This window comes from Chlorocebus sabaeus, chromosome 21 (genome assembly GCF_047675955.1).
Source record: "Chlorocebus sabaeus isolate Y175 chromosome 21, mChlSab1.0.hap1, whole genome shotgun sequence".
Lineage (NCBI taxonomy): Eukaryota > Metazoa > Chordata > Mammalia > Primates > Cercopithecidae > Chlorocebus > Chlorocebus sabaeus.
This window is the reverse complement of record NC_132924.1, coordinates 128,018,074-128,026,536: the sequence shown is the minus strand read 5'-3', so window position 1 is coordinate 128,026,536 and position 8,463 is coordinate 128,018,074.

Sequence of the window (8,463 nt, the reverse complement as noted above, 5' to 3'; positions counted from 1 at the left end):
TCTCTGATCCTCAGCCCACTGACCAGGTAAACCGTGCTCCCAAAGAACAAAACGTAGCTTTGTAGAGTCATTCTAATGCGAGGAGAAAATAGGATTAGGCCAGAGTGTCAGCCAGGTAAGTCGGATTAACAGCAAGGTCCAATACATTTTGGCATTCTTGTGCTATTTTTAATTGTACAAAGGTATATGCTTCCCTTCCCTGGCTTTATTTAAAGGGGCTGTTTGTTTGTGCCCAAGAGGTAAATGATGAGCCATAAGGCTCTGTGTGGAATTGGAAATGTATAACCTTGCAAAATGACATTTCGCCCTGGAAAGTGTGACACGCACGCACGGGTAGATAAAGGGAGAGTGCGGAGCGGCCCGGCTTTGTTAACGCTTCTTGCCCCCTGGCGTTGCTTTGATGGAAGGACACCCCACGCTTGGCTGCCGAGGTGTCTGCCAACGGCAGGAGCTCCTTCCCTACAGGCAGTCAGGCAATGACTACAAATCGATTCATTTTTTAAAAATATCCAAAGTCAGGTGTTAAAAAACGTATGAACCAGCATGGTAGATCATTAAACCGCGGGAGAAAAGAGTTGGCAAAAACCTGCTTCTATTGTTTTTTAAAATATATGTTTGTATTGCATTTTGCCACCTGCAAATTTAGTCTAGGTTTGTTAATCAGGCTCGTGTGAGTGTTTCATAAATTAACATGATTTCTTTGGGGCAAGTCAAGAGAGAATGTATAATTGTTTAAGTTTGCAAATCATTTAGCAATTAACTTGGGGGGCAGAGGGCTGCAGTTCCCCGGGTAGCCAAGGACATTCATGAGCCATGTGGAAGTTACTGAGTCAAACTGTAACTGTCCATGGCATTTCTGAACATCCTTTCCAGGCCAAATGACAGACAGAAAGCCAGAGGGGACAGCATTGAATCCAAATGCTTTTGCATTCTGGGTGAGTGTGAACGGAGGGCACAGAAGCTTGGGGCCAAAGGAGAAGAAAGTTGCATTTGATCAAAGTTCCCCCTCTTGGGCAGAGGGCTGAGAGTGAGGATGACCAAGGGGTTTTGGCTTCCCTTGCAGACTCTGCATATGTGAGATGGCAGGGCAGGGATTAGGAATGTCATTTTCCATAGATAGAGAAGGGTGTTCCCAAAAGATTTGTCCAGGGGTCAGGATTCTGGGAAAGCCATAACAGACGTATGTCTGTGAGGGCTTCCATCAGCTTGTGGAATGTTTTCTTCCTGTTGCAGAAACAGAAAGAGAAGTTTGTTTAATCTGAGAGTTGGTTTTGCCGACCTTGTTTAACTGCTGTCTGTCTGAGAGCTTCTTGCAGAGACTGCTAGAGAATTCCTGGGGCGGGGGTTATTTCAAGCTTGAGAATCTATCACTCCATTTCGATTAATCTGGTAAAGCGGGATTCTGTTTCTCTTTTAAAGTTTTTCTTCTTCTCCATATTTGACATAGATATGCATGTATATGAGAAGTAATGGACATTCAAAAAGCCAGATCCTGCTGATTCCACATTTCAATGGCTTGGTTTGCCAACTCATGCATGGGTGCCTCTAAATACTAATCAGTAATCCAGTTCATTGCTAAGGCTGCAGAGCTCCAGGATCTGTTATTTTCTCACAGGTGGGAAAAGACCTCCGACCTTCTTGGTCTAAGCTCTCTTCTGGTTACTTGGCACCCACATGTTTACAAGGTATTTATTTTCATTAGACATGTGATCGTTCTAAAGGCCTGCAGAGCCTGACCCTTCCTGCCTCCTCCTCTCCCTCTCTTTAAGCTATAAAACCTTTGGGGAGTTTTCCGAGCTGTTCTCCAAGTTTTTGTTTTCCCCACTGTCCAGCATGGTACCTGAGAGAGTGCAGGCGCAGCCCACAGGACAGAGTGGGCCCCAGCACCAGCTTCCTCTCCATCTCTACCTCATCCTTCTCCTCTGACTCATTTTGCTGAAACTCTGCGCTTAATCTGGTGAGGAAGGGTTCTTTAGAATGTAGAATGTTGAACAAAATTCTCGCTAAAACATGAGGAAGAGCTGGCTGTGGGGAGTGGGTTCTATAGTAGCTGCAAGTTGACCAGGCATGTAGAAAACATCAAAATGTGTCTCCATTCCCTTTCCTTGGGTCTGGGAGGAATGTCCCTGGGCTGTTCTTCCCAGCCGTTTGTAACCAGTGGATGCATCTGTTAGAGAGGTTCTGTTGTTATCCCTGTTCTTAGCACTGTTCCTTCAGCTAGAAATTCACAGTAAAGGTGAGCCGTCCTCCGAGGCCGAGGGGCATAGCTGCAACTCAGCAACAGGAACAGAAGTGAACCTTTCTTCTCCATGTGTATTCGTGGGGTGGGAGTGGTGAAAGGGAAAGGAGGTACTATCTGATTTTGTGAATCCAGGGTGAGGCTAGAGGCACCCCAAAAGCCTCCTCTTCAGGCCCTTCAGTCAGCAAGGGCGGCCTCCCATCCCCAAGGCACAAGCAGCGCAGATACCATCACAGCCGCAGCCCAGGCGGGCGGGCCCTCGGCCACTGTGTGCCTTCCCTGGACGCTGGTCTATGAGGAGCAGCCCTCAAGCCTGACTGATCCGGGTCTGCATCCCGCGGGTCTGGACGCGAGCTAGGCATCCGACCGCACCGCGGCGGGGCGGGGAGCGCGGCCGCCTGGAGTTGGTGCTTCTGGGCGCTGGGCGCGCGCTGCCGAGCGCGGGACTGGGGCTTCCTGGGGCCAAGCCGGCTCAAGCCCGCACAGGCTCGCGGCGGGGCTGCCTGGCTGCGGCGTCTTGGATCCGGCCTGGGCCTGATTTCCTGGATCTGGGGTTTTGTTGTTTTGTTTTTGTGGAGGAGAGGGGGTTTGGAGACATGAATTGCACTGGCAGGGTGTAGGGGAAAATTTGGAAATACTTGGCAAGAATTCATCCCCAGGTTTAAGGAGTCCAGCCAAGCCCGGTTTTAGGGAAGCCCAGCCAGGTGTGTCCTGAGACAGAAAAGGACATCGCGCTAGGCCTGCGGGGCGGACGCTGAAGAGTGGCCCCGCTAGGAATTTCCTTCCTTTGCAACCGTGAAGGGCTCGCTGCTGCAGTCCAGTGAGCTGTGGGACTCCAATGCCTGCTTCCCACTGCCAGCCATGTTCAGGGGAAATCAGATCAAATCCATCTGCAATCACAACTCCTTTATCAGGTGGGGGGCCCCAAATCAAAAGAGAGAAATGGGACGCTTTAGGAGCCCACCAAATTTGTGATGAGAAATGGAGAAGGGGAAATTCATGTCCGATTATAAACTGATGTAAAAGTAGGTTTGGAAGAGGAAAAGTGAAAATTGTACATATGCTTTTAAGTATGTGTTCATATTTATTGAATATTTGTCTTCTCTAAGTATAGCTTTATTAGGTGTCATAAAAGCCCTGAATTGAGCAGAGTCCAAAAGCCGTCTTTTGGCCAAGTTCACACACATCAGCTCTCTTCCTGGGTGTCCCCCGTGCATTTTATTTATCTTTCAGTTTATTCAAACTTATTTTGAGCCACATGAAGGCAGTTTTATTTGGCTAGTAGAGATTGTGTTTAATTCATTGAGTATGCATTGTAAAAGTTTAGCAGTCAATGCCAGCCCGAATTCCAAATTGGGAAGTTAAATATTTGTTTTTAATTTTCTGGCTCAAAAATGTTAACTAACAGAAATGATTCTTTCTGCTCTAATGTGCTTGCATAAATGGGGTTATTAGAACTTTCCCCGAAAACAACATTTGCTTCCTGTCCAGACGCATTGTGTTTGGAAACTTCACTCCTAGAAAAATTTTTAATATGTATAAATAAAAAGCAAATGCCTGGCCTTTGAATGTTTTGGTACAGAGGCTTATAGGAGGAGGAAAATAAGAATGCAGCATTCATACCTCAGTAGCTTGATTACAAGCAAATTTAGGTTGTGGTGGAAAAGTATTAAAGGGCTTGCATTACAGAAAATATTGACACCACAGGCCCCTTAATGGTTGTCCTTTATAAGATATGGAATTTTGTAAATAATTTCAAGGTTTAACTTGCCAACTCTTTCAGGTTTGTTGTATTGGAGGTGTATTTCCAGTAAATCAAACTGCAGACAGTTTAGAACACGATGCTCAAACTGAGACCTTCACATGCGAGTGAAAATGAACTGACTATAAATAGAGATGTGACTCATTATGAAGAACCAGAATTCCGACAATCGTCAAATCTGATTTTTTAAAAAGTGAGCTTTTCGGAAACAGATATATCTAAAGCTTGGAGAGAACCCCATAACAACCATGTAAATAACTGTGCCTTCACTACCATGTCACTTATTTTCTCCTTACTTGATTTTCTGACTTGTTCTGGAAGGAAGCAAGGATGCCTCCTGCCTACATTTGGGTCTCGGTTGACTCACTACATCACGGGACTGCTAGGCTCCAGGGTGCAGAGATCCAGCCGTAACTGGCACCAGAGAACAACAGAAACTTCCTTCCCATCTCTGGTGGCCTGTTCACCAAAGACCTTCTGGTCTCCTCAACGTGGTGTGAACTCCTGGGTGTAAATGCCTTTAAGAAAATACCCCCTGCACCTCCTACAGTGAATCCCACTGCTCACACAGGGCAGTTTGTATGAAGTCTGCCTTCTATGGGCCATCTACACATCTCTTGTATAAGATATAGAAGGTGAGTCTACAGTCGGATATAGGAAGAGCGACCTAGGATTTAGTGGGCCAAATACAACCATAAAACGTTGCCAGACAGCCTGATTCCTGATTCCACAAACGCTGTAACCTTCCTCCTCCCTTCTGTGGGGAGCAGGAAAGAAAAGGAAAAGAGAGGCACAGCCTCTGGTCTCAGAGGTAGCAGGAACGGAGGGGTTTCTAAGGGCAGGTCATTTCCTTTCAAGGAACTCAGAGATTTAGCAGGTCACCAGGTAATTCTTTCAACCACAAAATCCTCAGGCAACACAATTTAAAATCTCTTGGCAGAGACTTCCGGAAGTGCTTCCTCCCTTCTTTCTCTGGAGCTCCAGCTGCTGGACCACCGTGGGGAAGCTGTCACCGTCGCTAAGGCTGGCTGCCCTCTCTGGGAGTTGCACTTCCTTCCTCCGGTCCCTAATCTGAGGACTGCTGGACTGGAGACCTGGCAAGTCCAGTGTGTACCTACTCTCACCCCACTGGAGTCCTGATGTGGCGGAGGCCTGGTGGAAGGGACGGGGGTATTTTCCCTTTTAATTTATTTAATGTTTTGTCTTAAAAACAGCGGGAGGGTAGGCAGCGATCTTACCTGTTATTAACTTTCCACCCCCACTGCCATCCCCTTAGCTAGAAGAGCCACTGTTTTTTTGTTTTTGTTTTTGTTTGAATGACCTTTCCTACTTCCCCTCCCCTACACCGTTTGAAACCCCACTGTGGGGTTTGACTGACCCGACCTGGGGCGCTGCCAGCACGTGGACGCCGGCCCTGGTGTGCCTCGTGTGCACGGGGACGGCTGTGCGCGCGTCTCTGGACGAGACCCATTTCTACATCGCGCGGCCATCCCCGCGGACAACGTTTGCAAGGCGGGCTGAGGGTGGAGGAGGTCGCGGGGAAAACGGACCGAAGGGAAAGAAAAATCAGAAAGACAATTAGGATTTGTCCCGGTGCCTGAACTCTCCCCTCTTCCCTAAAGGACCAAGCCGTGGCGGCGGGGACGCCAACACCATTGCGGGGGCTTCCCTGGGTCCACGGTCCCGCGCTCCGCGGCGCAGAATGAACTATCAGTGGGCGCTATCGATCGCGCCGCGCTCGCGGCCTCGCCCGGATCACACGGCCCCGGGGAATGAATGCGTCCATTTAAAACATTACAGGAATACTGGAGATTGCGGAGGAAGTGACACTTGACCCTGCAACCCGAGCCCCGCGGGGCGGCCGCTGCCTTTCAAAATAGCAGTCCCCGAGCAGCGCCGCGCGGCGGTGGCGGGCCGAGCCTTCCGGGGCCTCTCCGGGTCCCCTTCCTCGCCTCCACCCCCGCCTTGCTCGCAGCCTGCCTCGGTCGACCCCTTCCCGCAGCCGCGTTTCAATCAAACTCACTGGGACGGCACGGAGCAGGCGCCGGGGACAAGAAACGCCGCGCTGGCGACAACGCTCGAACCAGCGGAGCCGCGCGCCCCAGCGCCCCCGCCCACACGCGCCCCCGCCCACACGCGCCCCGCGTGCTGGAACCCGCACCTGGCCCGCGGGTAGCCGGAAAAGCGGGGTCCCGGCCCTCCCGCGGGGATGCCCCTGCTCCCGCTGCCCCAGCTCCAAGCGCTGCGGCTGAGAAACCCACTCGGCCGGCCTAGCCCCCGCCGGAGCCCTGCACCGTGGGGAGCCGGAGGCCGGGGAGGGGACCAGAGAAGGGGAAGACAGGGCAATGCGCTTCTTCCTACCCTGGGACAGCGCCTGAACTGGGACTGGGTGCAGGGGAAACGACGGGAAGAGCTGACCGAGAGGCGGAGGGAGAAAAGAAAGGAAAAGAGGAAGAGACGAGGCGGGGAAGAAAGGGATCCGGAGTGGCCCGCCCTCGGGCCTCCGCGCCCGTGAAGCCCCGCGCCCTCGGCAAGGCCACGCTTTGCCGGCATGGGAAGCCAAGAGGCAGCGGAGCGCGGGTCTGGGGCACCGGGGACATTGACACACATAATTGGGGTGCCAAACTGGGCTTCTTAATTTCCAAGCCAGGATGGGCGGGTGTGGCCGGGGGCGCGCGGGGTCAGCCAACTTGGGGTGCTTTCCTTGTGGGCTCACACCGGCAGCGCGGACCCGCCGAGGCCGCGGGGCCTGCAAGTCCATCGCCTCCTTTTGTTCTGGCCTCGGCTGTAATTTAACATAAAATGCCTGTTAGAATCACTGCTGCTGAAACACGCGTTTCTCCTTGTTTTGCCACCAACTAACAGGATTAGCCAACAAGAGCGAGATTTCAAATTAACCATAAAAATTACAAATTGCAATTCATTTAGCTGCCCACTTACTACATTAAAAAACATAAATAAATGAATCTGCGTATTCAGAGGGTTGAACCGCCCGCAAGGAAGCGAAAGCGGTTGAACTCAGGCCTCCGGGTCGGAGTCAGGGCTGTGGCGCTGGAGAGAGCGGGCAGCCGCGGAATTTGCACCATCTTCCGAGGGCCCAGAAAGAGGCAGCTTGGGTCATTCGAGAAACCGAGGAGGAAGAAGGAAGCTGCGGGGCCCAAGCATTTTTAGCACCTGTATTCTCCCTGGGGAGGGACTGTGTGGGGGAAGAAGGGTGGGGCGCGGAGACAGGTCTCGTGGGGAGAGCACTGGTTCCAATTCGAGTTCGTCGGAAGGAAAGGCGAGAAAACCCAGCAAACGTGCTTTGCAAAATTCTGGGGAGGGGGTGATTCTCGTGTGGTGCCTCGTGTGTGAAGAATAAGACGCTGGCGAATTTTGCAGTGAATTTAGAAGAGGCCCTGGCTAAATTACTAATTCCAGTCCATTTGCAAGAGCCTTTGCCCTTTTAGTTTTGTTTTGTTTTTAGGGAAGCAGGCCCTTCCCCTTGTGAAGCCGCGACGAGCGTAAAACCCCGTTTGTGCATTGAAGCTTTTCGAGTGATGGATACTCAGAAATCTACAGATTTGTCCGAGCAGTGGACCTGGCGGGAGGCATGGGTCAGCGTGGGTGAGCAGAGCGGGAATCCCCCCCTGCTGGGGGAGGCGGATGTGGGCGGGAGTATTCGATCTTCCCCTTTGGCCAAGCATTACCCAGAGGGAAACACTCACCACGCTGCCCACTCACCAGTTTTATTTTTTGTTTTTAGTTCTAGAGTTTTCGTTCCTAAACCGGCTGGTCACGGACCCACGCTTTCGTCTCTCTGCAGCGGGGACGAGGCCTCCCGAGGGGAGGTGGAGTTGCCCCCGCAGCGCGCGGTCGGCAGGGGGCGCGCTGGGACACCCTGGCCGCGCCCACTCCAGCCCAGCCGGCCCCGCGTTAGGGCCACGTGGGGAAAGCTCCAGCTTCTCTCCCTGGGAGAAGCGGCCCCGCAAGTCGGCCTGAGCCCGCGGGTTTCTACCGGACAACGTGGGCACCTGCCCGGGGATTTCCCTGAAATGGAGGAATGCGCGCCCCCGGGGAGCGCGAGCGCCGCAGCACCTGCAGCCTGGGGCGGCGAGGGGGCGGGGGGGCGCGGGGCCGGGGCATAAGAACCGGAGCTGGTTCCATGCAGTGTGTGCGCCCAGCCCCAGGCCAGGCGCTGTCCCAGGGTAGGAAGAAAGTGCGCGAGGTCGCCCTGGTTGCACCCACCAAGCGCACCCTACTGCTTTCCGGACACGCATTCTCCAGCACCCAGGGCACTCCCCGCCGGCGCTCCTGCCCTAAACTCTCGGCTAAGTCCGGAGCCGGGCGTGCCTTCTCCCTAGAAGGTTCTCGAGCAAATCGCAAACAAGTAGTCCTATTCCACTCGAGCCTCATGCCTCCACGGGTAATGCCGTTTAAGAAGGCCAGGGGCGAGGGGAGGTGGGAGCAAGGCCAGGTGGGC